This window comes from Podarcis raffonei, chromosome 11, assembly GCF_027172205.1.
Source record: "Podarcis raffonei isolate rPodRaf1 chromosome 11, rPodRaf1.pri, whole genome shotgun sequence".
Lineage (NCBI taxonomy): Eukaryota > Metazoa > Chordata > Lepidosauria > Squamata > Lacertidae > Podarcis > Podarcis raffonei.
In genome coordinates this window covers 26,508,387-26,524,007 of record NC_070612.1, presented here as the reverse complement: position 1 = coordinate 26,524,007, position 15,621 = coordinate 26,508,387, and the positions used below count along the sequence as shown (strand labels likewise).

General features: G+C 41.1%; 1 long non-coding RNA gene across 1 annotated transcript in view; it reads left to right on the top strand.

The window, feature by feature from the left end:
• The window catches only part of LOC128423203 (uncharacterized), a 37,793-nt gene that overhangs the window by 18,836 nt on the left and 3,336 nt on the right, over positions 1-15,621 (top strand). The gene's annotated exons all lie outside the window — the stretch shown is intronic.

Here is a 15,621-nt window from a genome sequence, read left to right as displayed (position 1 = left end):
AAAGCAGCCTTTGTCAACATGGTGCCCTCCAAGGGACTTTGAATCAGCACCAAGCAGTCAGAGATTTAAATAAAGGCTTTAATCTATCAAGGACTTGTCCTTAAATTCTGTGAATTAATAAAAAAATGAAACAATTATTTGGGTATTTACAGAGTACCATTCCTCACACATAAATGCATTTTGAAGCCAGAGGTCTTAGGGCAGCCAACTTAAGTACTGGAGGGAATGAGAGAAGCAGCCTGATGACCCAGCATGCAGCTTCTAAAATGAGCTCATTTTATAGCACGCCTCTATGTAGTTCTTGGGGGATACTGATGGTATCATTGATTCAGTCTCCAGGGGAAACAGACTTTTCCAGACCTCTGGGGAGCATCTAGTTGATTCATACTGACATGACATCAAGACTGCCATTTACTCTCCACTGTTTTTGTCATACAATATAATGTGTGTGTTGGGGGGGGGATGGCTATGGTCCTGCTGCACTTAATTTATTTAACCCCTAGATATCCAAGGTGGCAAACAGTTTTTGAAAATCAGTATACCATAAGAACAATATTCTAACAACAAGAACAAAAATATGGGAAAAGCAATCCAAAGGGGGCAGATGAAGGAGAATCCAAGTTAAAATACTGATCAGATCAATAGTTCTGTCAGGCATGCTCTGGCAGGGTAAAAGTTGGAAGGGTGCATAATATTCTTATTTTTTAAGTGCTTTCCTCATACTGGTTCCAGTGGAAGGTAAAATTTGTGTGCTAGCCCTGGATCTGCTCAGAGGGTGTGACAAGGGAATAGGAACAGTAGGGCGTAGGAACAAGAGGGCTTTAGTTCCAGCAGACCCAAAACTACTCCCAATCTTCCCCCCTCTCTTCCTGCCATTAGAGGATACAGCTGGGGCTTTTTTCCCTCCCAGCTGGAACTCACTGGAACTCAGTTCTGGCAACTCCCAGGTGGGCCCCATTGCCATTACAGTGGTACCTCGGGTTACAGACGCTTCAGGTTACAGGCGCTTCAGGTTACAGACTCCGCTAACCCAGAAATAGTACCTCAGGTTGAGAACTTTGCTTCAGGATGAGAACAGAAATCGTGTGGTGGTGGCGCAGTGGCAGCAGGAAGCCCCATTAGCTAAAGTGGTACCTCAGGTTAAGAACAGTTTCAGGTTAAGAACGGAACTCCAGAACGAATTAAGTTCTTAACCCGAGGTACCACTGTATAAGAGAACAAGGAAGGCGTTCATGGTGAGTTCCAGCAACTCTTTTTCCAGAAAAATAGCACTGAATACAGCTGTGGAGGTTTCTGTAGCTGCAACAAGAAGGTCTCCATTACTAGATCTTCCTGCTTTGACTGCCAAGAAGGAGATCTGCAAAATCCTGTAGTTCCTGGGAAGATCTTAATTAGAGGGAAATTACCAAACAAACAAACACTGAGAAAGAGCCTTCATGGGACTTTCTGGAGCCTAGGTGAGATCAAAGTTCAGACTTCTTTTATGCAATTCTCTATCTTCAGAGACCCTGGAGTCTCTGCCAGCTAGTCCGACTATACAATAGCTAGATGCATAAATTCTCCATCTTCCTATGCCTGATAATCACAATTCTCTCACTTAACCAGGGTGCACAGTAGCTCTCCTGTGTAAAGACCAATAATCTCCCTCTACTGTATTTCAATGTGGTAACACTTATTGTATAAGACTCTTCAGGTTGACCTATATCTCCACCCTGTCATCTTTCTTTAATTTGCTTGATGTAATTATATCTAGGCTTTCTTCCTCTTCTTCTCTTTCTGTCCAGTTTCCCTTCAATCACATCTTGAATTAGTTCACAGCTACTCAGAATGTGTCTCATCATACTTGATTACCTCTTCAGTCTTTAGCACCATAATCACACCTTTCCAATCTTGCTTAATATTTCTTTATTGAGTTACTTCACTGCTGAGCTCCTGTCCAGCACCACATTTCAAATAGCTCAAGTTTCCTCTATTCCGGTTCTGGTTCAATGCCATGAGCTTAGCCAGGATTTTTGTTAGGGGCAGCAGAACCTCAGATTTTATTGTTTTGTATTGATTTTGATTAATTTAGGGGGGCAGCTGCCCCCCTTGGCTACTCCCATGTTCAATGCTATACTTATTTTTCCTGTAAAGGGGCTTTAATGAAACTGTCCAAATTTACCATGCTTAAAGTGCAATCCTCTGCATGTTTACTCAAAACTATTTCCACGTAGTTCTGTGCAGTTTACTCCCAGCTAAGTAGGTATAGAACGGATTCTATTTTGCATTTATTATATTTGTTATATTTATAGCCCACCTTTCCTGCAAGGAGCTCAAGGCAGTATACATGATCCATACCTCCATCTTAGCCTCATAATAACTCTGAGATATGAGGTTCAATTCCTGGCATCTTCAGGTAGGGCTAGAATGACTCCTGCCTGAAATTCTGGAGTTGCCAGTCAGTTTGAACGGTAATTGGCTAAATGAACCAATGTTCTTATTTGGTATAAGGCAGCTTCCTATATTTTATTCCTATGTTAAAGGACAAGAAGGTGCCCACATTCAACATGCCATTTTTCGCTCTATTAGACGCACCAGACCATAAAACGCACCTAGTTTTTGGAGCAGGAAAACATGAAAAAAATATTCTCAATCCCAGAAGCCAGAACAGCAAGAGGGATTGCTGCGCAGCGATCCCTCTTGCTGTTCTGGCTTCTGGGATAGCAGCGCGAAGCCTCTTCAAGGCAGCGGGATGAAGGGTTTCTGTGCCCTGAAGAGGCTTCGTGCACTGTTCTGGCTTCTGGAATAGTTGCGCAGCCTGCATTCGCTCCATAAGACGCACACACATTTCCCCTTACTTTTTAGGAGGGAAGAAGTGCGTCTTATACAGAAAAATGCGGTAATTAAGTAAAATGGTCTGGCCTTTGAATGTTACTTCAACCCTGGTAAATTGGACAGCATGCTAACGTAGAGGCCACAGGGCAGATCATGTACTCAGTTTTGCTTTATACTCCTCACCATCTCTGCCTGCGGTAGTAGGTACTCTGATAGTACCTACTATGAGAGTACCTACTATCAGAGTTGGCACTAAGTTAGGTTGAGAGATAGTGGGTGGCCCAAAATCACCCAGTCGGCTTTGTGGCTGATTGAGCATCAGTAGCACTGCCAATCAGTAGCATTCAACTAAGTTTTACTCAGGGTGAACCCATTGAAATTAATGGACATAACTTACTCATGTTAATTGATTTCAATGGGCTTTCCCTGTGCAAAGCTTAGTTGAACACCACCCAGTATCTCTCACACCACTGCTTTCATGAGTTTGTCACAGGCACAATAAATTCTAGATCCATAATAAATAATCTGGGCCAAACGTAGTCATAGATGGTTGTATTAAGAAGCAACTGCCACAAGTCTACTTGGGGTTTTATCACACTTTTTCTTCTTTATGGGCTGAGAGATAGCTTTTCAGGCTTTTTTGAATTTGCATGAGATCAAACCTCAGACATTCCTGTACAGTAATATATTTGCATGAGTCACTGGCCTCTCAGTAAACCAGGACTCTCAGCACAGATCTGGCATCCAAGATGGCAAGTTCAAGGAAATGCAATGCAATGCCAGGTATTCAAGGGAGCCAATTTAATGATTCTTGTGCTGGCAGATCAGTGCTCAGTTTGAGGCATACTGCTCTCCAAGTGCCGTATCACAAGCCCATTACATCAGAGGATTTGTTATAATTCCATTAAGGGATGATTAAGAGATCAAAAACGAGAGAGCTTTGTAATATCACAGATAAAATAATTCACCCTAGTTTACTGACCTCACAAATAGGAACCATGTGACATATTTTCTTAATTTCTGACTGCATGTGACTGACACAGCTAGAGAGCATTTTATACTACTGACATAAGGCTAGAAGTTCTCACTTAAGCGATAAACCTCAGTCTAGGCTGTACCACTTAAGATTGTGGGTGAGTACTTACAGTAAGTAGTGCTGTCTTATGGGGGCAGGGAGAAGTTTAATAGGTTATTGTATTTTAATATTCTGTTGGAAGCCACCCAGCATGGCTGGGGAAACCCAACCAGATGGGCAGGGTATAAATAATAAATTTATTATTATTATTATTATTATTATTATTATTATTATTATTATTATTATTTATTTCACATAGCTATCTAGCATGTTGAAGAGCTTAAGCTAAAACCCTCTCATATATGTCTCATTTTCCATAGTAAAGATAACATATTTATATGGAGGACTATTTAGTTACACAAAGCCAGCCTACAGTTGGAATTGAGATGGCCCAGATGCACTTTATCACCTCGGTGAGAACTAGACCCTGAAATCTTGTTGTTTTTACTGGTGCAATTCTGCAGAACTGGAGTCTCACAAACTCTCCGTGAGGCTTAGAATCAAGTTACCTAAATCCACTAATTCCTGCAGGTATAACAAAGAGCAAAGCTATTAACAGCTGTTTTGGATTGTGTTTTACTGGGGTTTTGGAAAATAGGAAATTATGTGTGCCATCATCACTGCTTTCAGCAAAGCCAAAAAATTATTTGTATTTAATCTAGCAAACATGATTCACACTGCAGGTGGATAGGATGTTATCCTATATCTTTTCCAAATTCCCTTCATGACTGGTGTGCTAATCCACTTTCTCATATGACAGGGTACATAATAGCCTCCTTCTCTCCCCTTATCCAGTTGTGTGGTTTTTTTTCTAAATCACAACTGACCACATTAATTAGACAATATGGGAATTTCCTAAATGGTGACCATTGCATAACTAGGTCCAGCAATCAAATCCACTTTGTATCCCTAGCAATGAATAGTTTTCATGCAGAAACTTCCAATACCTGTAAAATGTATGGGAGTTGAAACAAACAAACAAAAACATGATAAAACATCTTTGACTTTCCTGGCTTTAAAAAAAGAAAGAGCTAGGACATGGGAGACCAGGGTTCAAGTCCCCACTCAGTCATGAAGCTCACTGGGTGACTTTTGTTGGTGACTTGAGGAGATAAAGCCTAATTTTACCTATTTATGCATACTGTTGCATGCCACCCCAGTCAACGAACACTGTGAGATTCCAGAGGTTCCAGGCACTTCCCCAGGGTTTGGTTTCTTGGAATGAGGGACAGCAGACTGTGATGTATTTGTCATATATGGTTTATTACGCATATATGCAACCTGAGCCTACAATGGAGAGACTCACAAGACCCCAGAAGGTCTTGCTTCTCCCCTAGTTAAGCATGGCTCTCACTCTCTGGCTTCTGCCTGCTTCCAGCCCAGCTCTCACCCCCACAGTCCTCCGCTCTTGTCTTTCTCACAACCAGCCAGGGGAGGGATTAGGCCGCCCAGTTGCCCTCTAGCACAGAGCAGCTTCCTTTGTCAGACCATACTATGGCCCTTTCCTGGCTAACTCAACAATTGAATCCCCAAAACCAACAACAGTATTTTTACACTGCCTCATCAAATGTTTTTCTTGAGGTGCCTTCAGTCATAAAGCAACAACATGCTAAAACATCTGTTTTAAAACATAGTTTGTGGTATGCACCTCTGAAGCTACCTTTGTGAAAATACAAGATTCTTCTGAACACTGGCTGCTGCATGTACTTTTCACCCGTGAGAACACAGGATGCAGCCAGGGAAGGCAGAAGGCATATTTGCATACTGCTATCACAACAGAGGCCTGGGTGTTCCCACCACCACCAGAAGTTCACTAATTTTCAGCTGCTTTCATTGTTTCTTACCGAGCCAGCATCGAAACATGAAAGAAACCACCTATTGTTTAGCTTGGTGGTTGGCCTTCATAAGTGGCAGAAGGTCACAGAAAGCCACAAGTAGCAGGTCTCAGGAAGCCTGCCGTACTGTCAGAGGTTGAACTCAGGACATTATGCTTGTGAGCTAGCTACACAGCGACAATAGGGATTATAGCAGAAGCTCAGGCAGAGAATGCTGCTGACACCAGGCTCTGCCCTGGTCTTTCCCTATCTTGTCATAAGCCCTCAGCCTTGTCTCCAACTGACAAGAGCCTCTTCTCATTGGGCCTCTTTCAGGCTGCTAATATTTGCCGGCTGAACTCCCTCTGTAAGTTGAAAACATCCACAGGGATTTGCCAGGCTGGAATGCAGTGCAGAAGGAACATTCCTCTACTAATGGTTTGTGGATATGTGTAACCTCATTGCATAGCTTAGGAAGCTTGTTCCTTTCCTGACGGGTTGGCCTCCCACAGAACCAGGGGAAGGGGAACAAGAGAGACATACGACTTCCCATTTCAATAGACCAGCCTTCACTGACCTGGTGTTTTCCAGATGTTTTGGACTGCTGGCTGGGGCTAATGGGGGGAGACTGTAGTCCAAAACATGTGGAGGTCACCAAGCTGGTGAAGACTGCAGTACGTTTTCCCTCTGCTCTCTCCTGCGGCAGAAGTGAGAGCTGTCCAGCAGCAGTTTGTGAGGAGAGTGGAGCAGCTGCTGCTGTTAGTAAAAAATGATGGGGGAAACCCAGGATTCTATTATAGCTCTGACTGAACAACATGTGTCTGAGTGGAAAATTAAAAACCTTTTTTAAAAAACAACAACAACAAATCAAAACAGTACGAAAAGGTCAGTGGAGAGCAAAGTTTTCATATGCAACTGATGACTAGGTTTGGAAAGGGACAGAAGGGTTGCTAGATTGCCCTATGGCGCAACCCGTGAGTTGTTTGACATGAATGAGGGAATTTCCCCTGGAAATGCCAACCAGCCTTGACTCAGCTCTAGTGTGCAATGTTAATAGTGGACTGTACCACTGGGCTGTTGTAAGTCACTCTCTCTCAGTCACAGAGCACCTCATAACCTACAATATGGGAATACAGTAATGAAATGTAATTACATTGACAGTATATTTTTTTAAGTCTATAGAAAATTTATTAATGCCTGTATTTTACATTGAGTTCTATGGGCAGCTCAGACTTCTACTCTGGGTGGCATTTTAAAATGGCTTCCAATATAAACCTGGAATTTATATTTCCAAACAATGAGATAGTTTACTCTGATATTTTATAGGCATTTGAAAACAACAACAACATACCGCTTTCTCCTTTGTGTCCCTTTGGCATTACTCACATTTATATAGGCCTAGGCCTAGAGGGACACTCTGCCAATTTCTCCCCAAAACATGTGCTAAGCCACATTACTGTACTTTTTACAATATGGTAATCTACTTGAGAATCAGTTATTTTAGTAAAGGTGACAGATTTATACAATCCGAATAGAAAGCACAGCATATAGCATGCTATCATTTCTTATTTATATATTTCAATATTTGTATATTGAGGCCAAAAGTTGCTCAGTGCCACCAGTATATACAAACATCTGTCTCATCTAAGACTTTATAGAACCTTTATTCTCAATAATTATGGAACTCATTGGTAGAAAATACTTTTATTTCTCTTTATTATTTGTAAAGGAATCTTTGTATGAGTTAATACATTATTCCTTGGAGCTGCACTATATCTTCATACTTCTGCCCTTCTAGGCTTTGTATTTTATATTTTTGATACTTTATTTTCTTTCTTTTTGTTATGTCTGCAGTTTTAAAATGAATTTATATTTGATCATTAATCAAGAAGCACATTATACTGTGCTATGTAACTTTAAAATATTTTCCTGAATGCACAGTTGTGCACCTTTCCCTTCCTGTTTGGTGTTAAGATAAAAGCCTGCTTTTAATTTTTATTCATCAAAAGTATACTCCAGCTCAAAGAACAGGGAAGAGTACTTCAGTCCCCGATGCAAGTTTCATTTTGAATTACTTCTGAATGGATTGGAGGCATCAGGGCAAAGCTTTGACAATGCGTTCTGCTGCTAATATCTGGTTCATCTATCGTGGCCCCAGTTGGATTTATAATTTCTGCTTTCCTCTGCCACTCTTCAAAGGCTGATGCATCTCTTTACATTGGAATTGCATGAAACTTGGCTCATACAAGCCTCAGATATAAGAAACAGATGCTCTACTTAGACTAACACAGGCCAGCCTACTGATTCAAAAGTCGAATGTGTTGCGACCTTGTAACAGAACTCATATTTCTCTTGTTGCAGTGCTGGTGATTTAGCTGTCCTGGAATTCATCTGAACTATTGTTGAGTTAATCAGAATTCCTCTAAGAGAAATTCTCTCACAGTCTCTGAATGTAAAAAAAGAAAAGAAAAAAAGCACCCCTTTCAGGCTTCCTTCCAACCCACCTCAAGAGAGAAAATAAATATTGTCCACGAGGAAGGGGGAAAGTCCAATTTGCCTTTCCAGCTTTGAGTGCTACCAATTCCAAGAATTGTATCTAATTTGTAAATAATGTGAGCTCAGCAGCTTTTTTGTAGCTGGAATTATGAAGTCTCTGAACAGCTCTGCTGCACGCTGCAGCCCCTGCTCTGTTTCTATGGAAATTTCTAAAAGAAAACAGGAACTTCAGTTTCCAGTATAATTAATATCTTGATCGTTGGCTATGCTTTTCTTCTTTTTTTAGCAAAATTATTTGACCTGTCAAATTTCAAACTTATTGCTATAAAAATTATTAGACACCTTGTGTTAGGCTGCAAGTTCTGCAAGCATAATTGGGCTGAGTAGACATAATTTTTTACTCAGATGAATGGAAGGTGTTGGATATTCAGTGGCATCCAGCCAGCTTGCCCAATATTCTGGTTCCAGCCTCCCAGTGCTATGGAACCTCACATGGCAGTGTTAAAAAACGTAACAAGAGCCCTGTTGGATCAAGTCGATTGCAGTTCCTATCAACTGGTATTCCCAGCAACTGGGACTGAACTGCAGTCTGCCTCCAGTGTTGGAGAGAGAACAGTGGTAGCCTTCTTCTGTTCTTTGACCACAGCAACTGGGTTTACTGAGACCAGATATCCCATTTAGATACAGTGGTTCTTCGAAAGAGGAATGGCAGATGAAATAGATGGAATACGCAGAATTGGATAAGATGACAGGGACAATTTAAAACCACCGGGACCATAAATTCTTGAAAAATTGATACGAGTTATCTGAAAGACAATTGTAACCGACTGACTACGCTTGTAGGACTACAAGAAGTTTTGTAAGGAGAACTATATGAAATATTGCAGAAAAGATTTATGAGAATGGATTTTAAGTTATGGATGATTAAAAGTAATAGATGGGATAACAAATGTAAGATTAAGAGATGAGGTTTGAAAATCATTAGATGTGGTTGATGGAAGTCTTAGGCTAAAATAGCCAAAATGTTGTATGAGATGAGATGAGATGTTCTGTTTGGAAAATATATATAAAAACTAATACAAATGTATATTTAAAAAAAAATAGATAGTGGTTATTGAGAGACCTGTCTTACATGAAGTTTTCTAATCCTATTAAAAAGCCACCTCTACCCCAGCCTAGAACCTGGAATGAATAACCTACAGTTGAACCAGCTATGTCGATTTAGCACCATTCAAAGATCACAATGTATTCAGCAGTTGGTAACAGTCTGTTATTGTGCACCCATCTCTTAAGTGAAAAATAAGTATGGAACAGAACTTCGTAATATTTTTGTACGGTTGGGGAGTGTGAGAGTAACAAGTCCATTGGAATGTTTCCTTTGTCTCCAGAGATATAATAAGAACCTTAAGCTCATTTATCCCAGTGAAATGTAATATATCAGATAACCTTCTGCATTTGTTCCAGGGCCACTGAGTCAGAACAGATCTGGTTTATCAGCTGTGATTAAGGGAAGGCAGAAATAGTTCCATTCTGCCTGCCAATAATTTAGCTGAGATCTTAAGGCGTTCATAGCTGTGCTGAATAAGAATAACATCCACGGCGCATAACAACATTTCAGTGACAGATATACAGAGACACGTAACACAAGGATATGTACAGCCTCTGTGGATTTGGTTTATATAATGAAAAGGAAGTGCTCTTAATTCTTAATATGTATGTGCTACATATTTTGACTCATCGCACCAATACCCTGTTTAGAAGTTTTTGTTTCCTGTGGATGAAGTTTTGGCAACACTGAGTCAATCTGCTAAACATATTTTCCAGCCCCCCATCTATCAATGCATGCAAACCAGAACACAGTGTTTGCTTTTCAAACACGTATATTTTCCTTTGTGCGAGGAGGTTAGGGCTACGTGTGTAGGAGTGACCCAATTTTATCTTCACAACAGCCCTGTGAAGTAGGTGAGGCCCACAACACAACAACTTTGCTAAACCTAAGTAGCTTCACATCTGGTCAATGGCCACAAGAGAGAATCCTATATATGCTCTATAAAAGAAAAGTATTATATAAATTAAATAAATATATAAGCTGAGATTCCTGCATTGCAGGGTTTGGACTAGATGACCCTTAGTATCCCTTCCAACTCTACAATTCTATGATTCCATGATCTGGGCCATGGTCACAGGTCAAGTTTCATAGGGGACTGGAGAACTGAAGCCAGGTCTTCCTGTTCAACAACCGCAAAAAGTCCATTACGGCACAGTAGTTCTTGCTTGTTACATAAATAGACAGGAAGTACACAGCAATTACTGTAATTTGAATACAGTGGTACCTTGGGTTACAAACGCATTGGGTTACAAACGCTTCAGGTTACAGACTCCACTAACCAGGAAGTAGTACCTCGGGTTAAGAACTTTACCTCAGGATGATAACAGAAATCACGCAGCGGCAGCGGGAGGTTCCATTAGCTAAAGTGGTACCTCAGGTTAAGAACAATTTCAGGTTAAGAACGGAACTCCAGAACGAATTAAGTTCTTAACCCGAGGTATCACTGTATTCATATAATTTATTTAGTTCAACAGTGTATATATGCCTTAACACCAGAACGAATTAAGTTCTTAACCCAAGGTACCACTGTTTTCATATAATTTATTTAGTTCAACAGTGTATATATGCCTTAACACCATAGCTTCTTAAGTGGTCTACAATGCTACAATGAAGTTATGAAAGAGATAACAATAGGGATATAGGCTTGCAGCCAAATATATTCTACCCACTGAAATTAATAGACCAATGTTAGCCGGGCCTATTAATTTGCGTGTGTTAGCCCATTAATTTTCTGAGTTGGGCTAACATTGGACACAGCCCCAAATCAGTTAAAATTAACCGTAGAATCAGAAAGCTTAATTTAAATGTCTGCTAACCTTTAAAAAAAAAGTCAAACCTTTAAAGTTTAACATGGATCTTTTATCTTAGCTGGGGCAAGATTTGCACAGAACTGGGTCTGCAGTACTTCTGGTAGTTGCAAGTTGAGTCTCTTTACATTTCACCCTAGTGGAAAAGACCAACCAGAAGACCTGTGGGTCTGCTCAGTCTTTAAGGCTCTCCCTTTTTATTTATCTTTAAACCAGATAAATTGTGCTGGATGGCTCTTCAGGTAAATAAACATCCTTTGACAGTCCTCTGTAAAGTAGGATTCAAGGTAATCTTAATGTAGAGAACAACATGTCTGAAAGAGTTGGGGGGGGGAGAATGCCTCTCTCTTTTTCGCTGCTTCAGAATGATTCAGGTCAATAGTCTAGTGCTGTCTCTCTGAAGGGGAAGCAGCTCTACAGGGTATTGTCTAACCCTGTTACCTCGGTTTCTTCAGCAGGAAAGGCCAGAATCTGAGTCACTGGCATCTTAACATGCAAAGCTTGCACTGTCACTGAGCGACGGCCCTTCCCCACAGTGTACACAAAGTTTACTCTATCAGCTGGGCCCGTGCTATATTTAGAACAGAAAGAACTGTTGATATTTATGACTGGGCAGCAGCCACAAGGGAGGTGAAATTGCGTTTTGAGCCACAGAAAGAAAGTGTTGCAGGCTGGAGAACTGCACTTCCTTATTCTGAAAGCGCAAGGAAAGATGATCTCTCGTACGACCTTCCCAAGCGACAATACGTTTAATATGTACACTATGGCTGTGCACTTTCAAGGCCAAAGGAGATGGAATAGAAGAAGCGCAGCTTGTTTAAGCCAGGGTTTGCCCTAGCCAGGGTTGACCCAGGACATTTTGCCACCTGAGGTGGAACAGATAAATATAGATAACATAGAATAAAAACGCCGTAAATAGAAAAGCATAATCTCAGAGTCCGTTCAGACAACCATGCGCACATCAAAACTATCCAGAGTTAAAAGTTTTAGAATTATTTAAAGTTTTTTTAAAAAAACAACAACAACAACAACCTGGGGAAATGGAATTGTTATTGGCCTGGTGCCCAAATACAGTGGTACCTCGGGTTAAGAACTTAATTCTTTCTGGAGGTCCGTTCTTAACCTGAAACTGTTCTTAACCTGAGGTACCACTTTAGCTAATGGGGCCTCCCGCTGCTGCCGCGCCGCCGCCACACGATTTCTGTTCTCATTCTGAAGCAAAGTTCTTAACCCGAGGTACTATTTCTGGGTTAGTGGAGTCTGTAACCTGAAATGTCTGTAACCCGAGGTACCACTGTAACAGTAATGCAGGTGTCAGGCAGGCTTCTCTGGAGATGGTATACAAGAGACATGGAGGCACCATGAGAAAGGTCTTCCCTATCACCACCTATATACTTCAGATGGCAGGACTATGCTGGAGACCATCCTTCTCAGATGGTGATATCTTTGGATGGGGGAAAAGTGGTCTAACAAATATATGGGGTACTAATTCATCTCTCCCTTTCTATGTTGTTCCTTGTATAGTGAGGCATTGCTAGAAACAGTTGTATGCTAGCAACATACATCTCTTTTTTTTTGTTCAGTACTAGAGTCTTCTATTTTGGTTCGCCTTCCAGCTTTCTCTGTATCTCTTCCTGTCTACAGCTTAGCCTCTTTTCCTTAATTTTTTGCTGGTCATGAACCAAACTAAGGAAAAAAACATATTGCCATTTTATACTCTTAGCCATTTTAGACTTTTTGCCATAAACACCAGTAGTACCTGAATAAAGTTCTCTTGACCTTATTCTCTCAGTTCTCTGGAAGTTCAGTGCTTTAGAAAAGGTGGCTGAGGTTTATTGGGAAAAGGAGCACATTTATTGATGAAATAAAAGCTCTTGGAGTTGGGACCCCACTGTAATTCTAATTAAGGGTGAGTTTTAAAACCAATCTGCTCTCTCTCTCTTACACCTCTTTAAATAAATTGCAGACTTCGAGAAAAGTAATAACCCGCCAAAGGAAATATGCTTTCCAAAAGTGTGTCTTGCTAATTACATGAGTTTTATTGCAGGAAGTAAGGAGGAACCATTTAAGAAATACTAGCCTGAAGTCTTGCAGTTATTCAGTTACTGGCAAGGCCACATGCTACAGGCAAATTAACTGAAAAACCAAGGACAAGACTACGGTCTGCTAGGTTCTGTCCCAAACAATACAGTAAGTCTTTGTCATCTAATTTGCCTTACTGTCTGAGAAGTGTTTCTTCTGGCCCATAGGCAACAGCCCCACAAACCATTTATGTTGTCATAAGCTAAGCACCTCTCAATAAGATATTCAAACGAGTCTTCTGCACTTCAGGATTTTCCATGGAGGTGTTCCTCTGTGTCCCACAAACATATTGCCTTCAGTTGGGCTACATAAAGCCATCTCTCTTGTCAGTTTTGGTTTGTCCCTTTCTCATTTTTCCAATCTGAAATTCAGTTCACCACATTTTTCCTGTGGATGAAGCCCTAGTCTGACACGCTTACCATACTTTTCGCTCTATAAGACGCACTTTTTCCCTCTTAAAAAATAAGGGGAAATGTGTGTGTGTCTTATGGAGTGAATGCAGGCTGCACAGCTATCCCAGAAGCCAGAACAGCGAGAGGGATCGCTGCGCAGCGCTCCCTCTCGCTGTTCTAGCTTCTGGCTTAGCCGTGCACAGGCTCTTCCGGGCAGCGGAGAGCCTTTATCCTGCTGCCCTGAAGAGGCTGCGTAGCTATCCCAGAAGCCAGAAGAGCAAGAGGGATCGGTGCGCACCGATCCCTCTTGCTCTTCTGGCTTCGGAGATAGCCATGCAAAGCCTCTTGAGCGCAGCGGGAGCACTCCTCCCTCTTCACTCAGGAGGGTTTGCTTTCTTGTTTCTTGTTTTCCTCCTCTAAAAACTAGGTGCGTCTTATGGTCGGGTGCATCTTATAGAGCAAAAAATACGGTAACTTTCACCACACTGAGTCTCTAACCAGAATTATCAGCTTGTAGCTCTGGGCTCCTTTGGAGGAAGGTGTGGGATATAAATTCAGTCACTCACTCAATCAATCAATCAATCAATCATCAATAACCACAACCTAAATGCTGGCTATGTAATCTGGTCATGCCCACAAGGAATCTGCCAGGTTTTCTGAGTTTCAGAGCTAAAGGAATAATCCTTTTTAAAACATATTGTTTGGCATTTTGAATATAAGAAAATTATTCTTGAGCATTGTTGAACAATATCAGGCTCCACAGCCACATAAATTTTCCTAGGGAAATGCCAAAGAGTCATGTCACTAAAGCAGATGGCCCTTGGCTAAGGCATCTGAACAGGATTTTTGCTTCTTCAAACTTTGCATGATAGCAGGGGAACAGATGCATGGTGTGTATTTGTACAAGAGACAGAGAGTGATTGCCTACGAAAGTGCTGTAATGTTTACTATTTCGAAAATGACAAACAGTGCTAGGGAAAGATTGAGACTGGGCTGAATACAAGTGGCACAATGTATATAACCTTCCTCTTCGCAAACGCACCATGGAGATCAGAAATAGCTCAGTGCATCTATTCCACACACACACACATACAAACACACACATACTCTTCTAAGGATCCTGGACCCAAATATGAAACAGCCACTTGTCTACTCCCTTCTGCATTGTACTGTTTAATTTAATTAATATCTGTTTGTTTGTTTTAAGGGCATCCCCGCTCTCCCTTTAAAAAGCACAACCAACTTGATGCGCTGGGGAAAAAGAAAACCTGATATAGCAGAAGTCTTTTAGAGACTATAGTTCCAAAGGTAGCAATGTATTGGTTTGAGGCGCCGGCAGACACTAATTTATATGGGAATAATTAAAGGAGTACACCTGGGGATATTTGGGGGTGGAGATTAAACCAGTCACCATTCCTGGTAATCCTAGTGTCCGGATTAGGCTCATGTTTCCCCTTTCTAAACTATCTTTAAAATTACGGCCTATTTACTTTTATCCTACAATTAGTGGGTGACAGTGAGAAGCAGGCAGCCCATATCTGCATATACCCTTGAATATGCAGATTACTATCCTGGAATACAACTCAATGTTTCTGTAAAAGTGGTTCTGGAAAGCACAGATACGCTCATATGACATCTACTGAATGTTTACATGGGAAGCCCACACCAACTGGCAGTGAAATGGAGGTCACCACAGTAGTGTCTCACAGTAGTGTTTTTCCCCCTCATGCAGAGAACAATTAGACCACAAAGGCTCTTTTATGCTGCTCCAGTGGGTAGGGAACTCCTAAGTAATGGATAAGTACTCTTACTCCCAAACAAATGTGATCAGAATTAAAGTCTCATTGATGCATTGATCATTTAATGCAAGCTACAAAGAAGCTCTTGAGATCACTGGCTAAGTAATATTGCAGATAACCTGCTGTTTATTTCGGTTTCACTAGAGCTCCAACCGCAGGGTATCCTCAGCAACCTCCTTTGCTTAAAAAACAAAAATGAAAAACCAAGCTACAAATATTAGCCTCCCAAATTT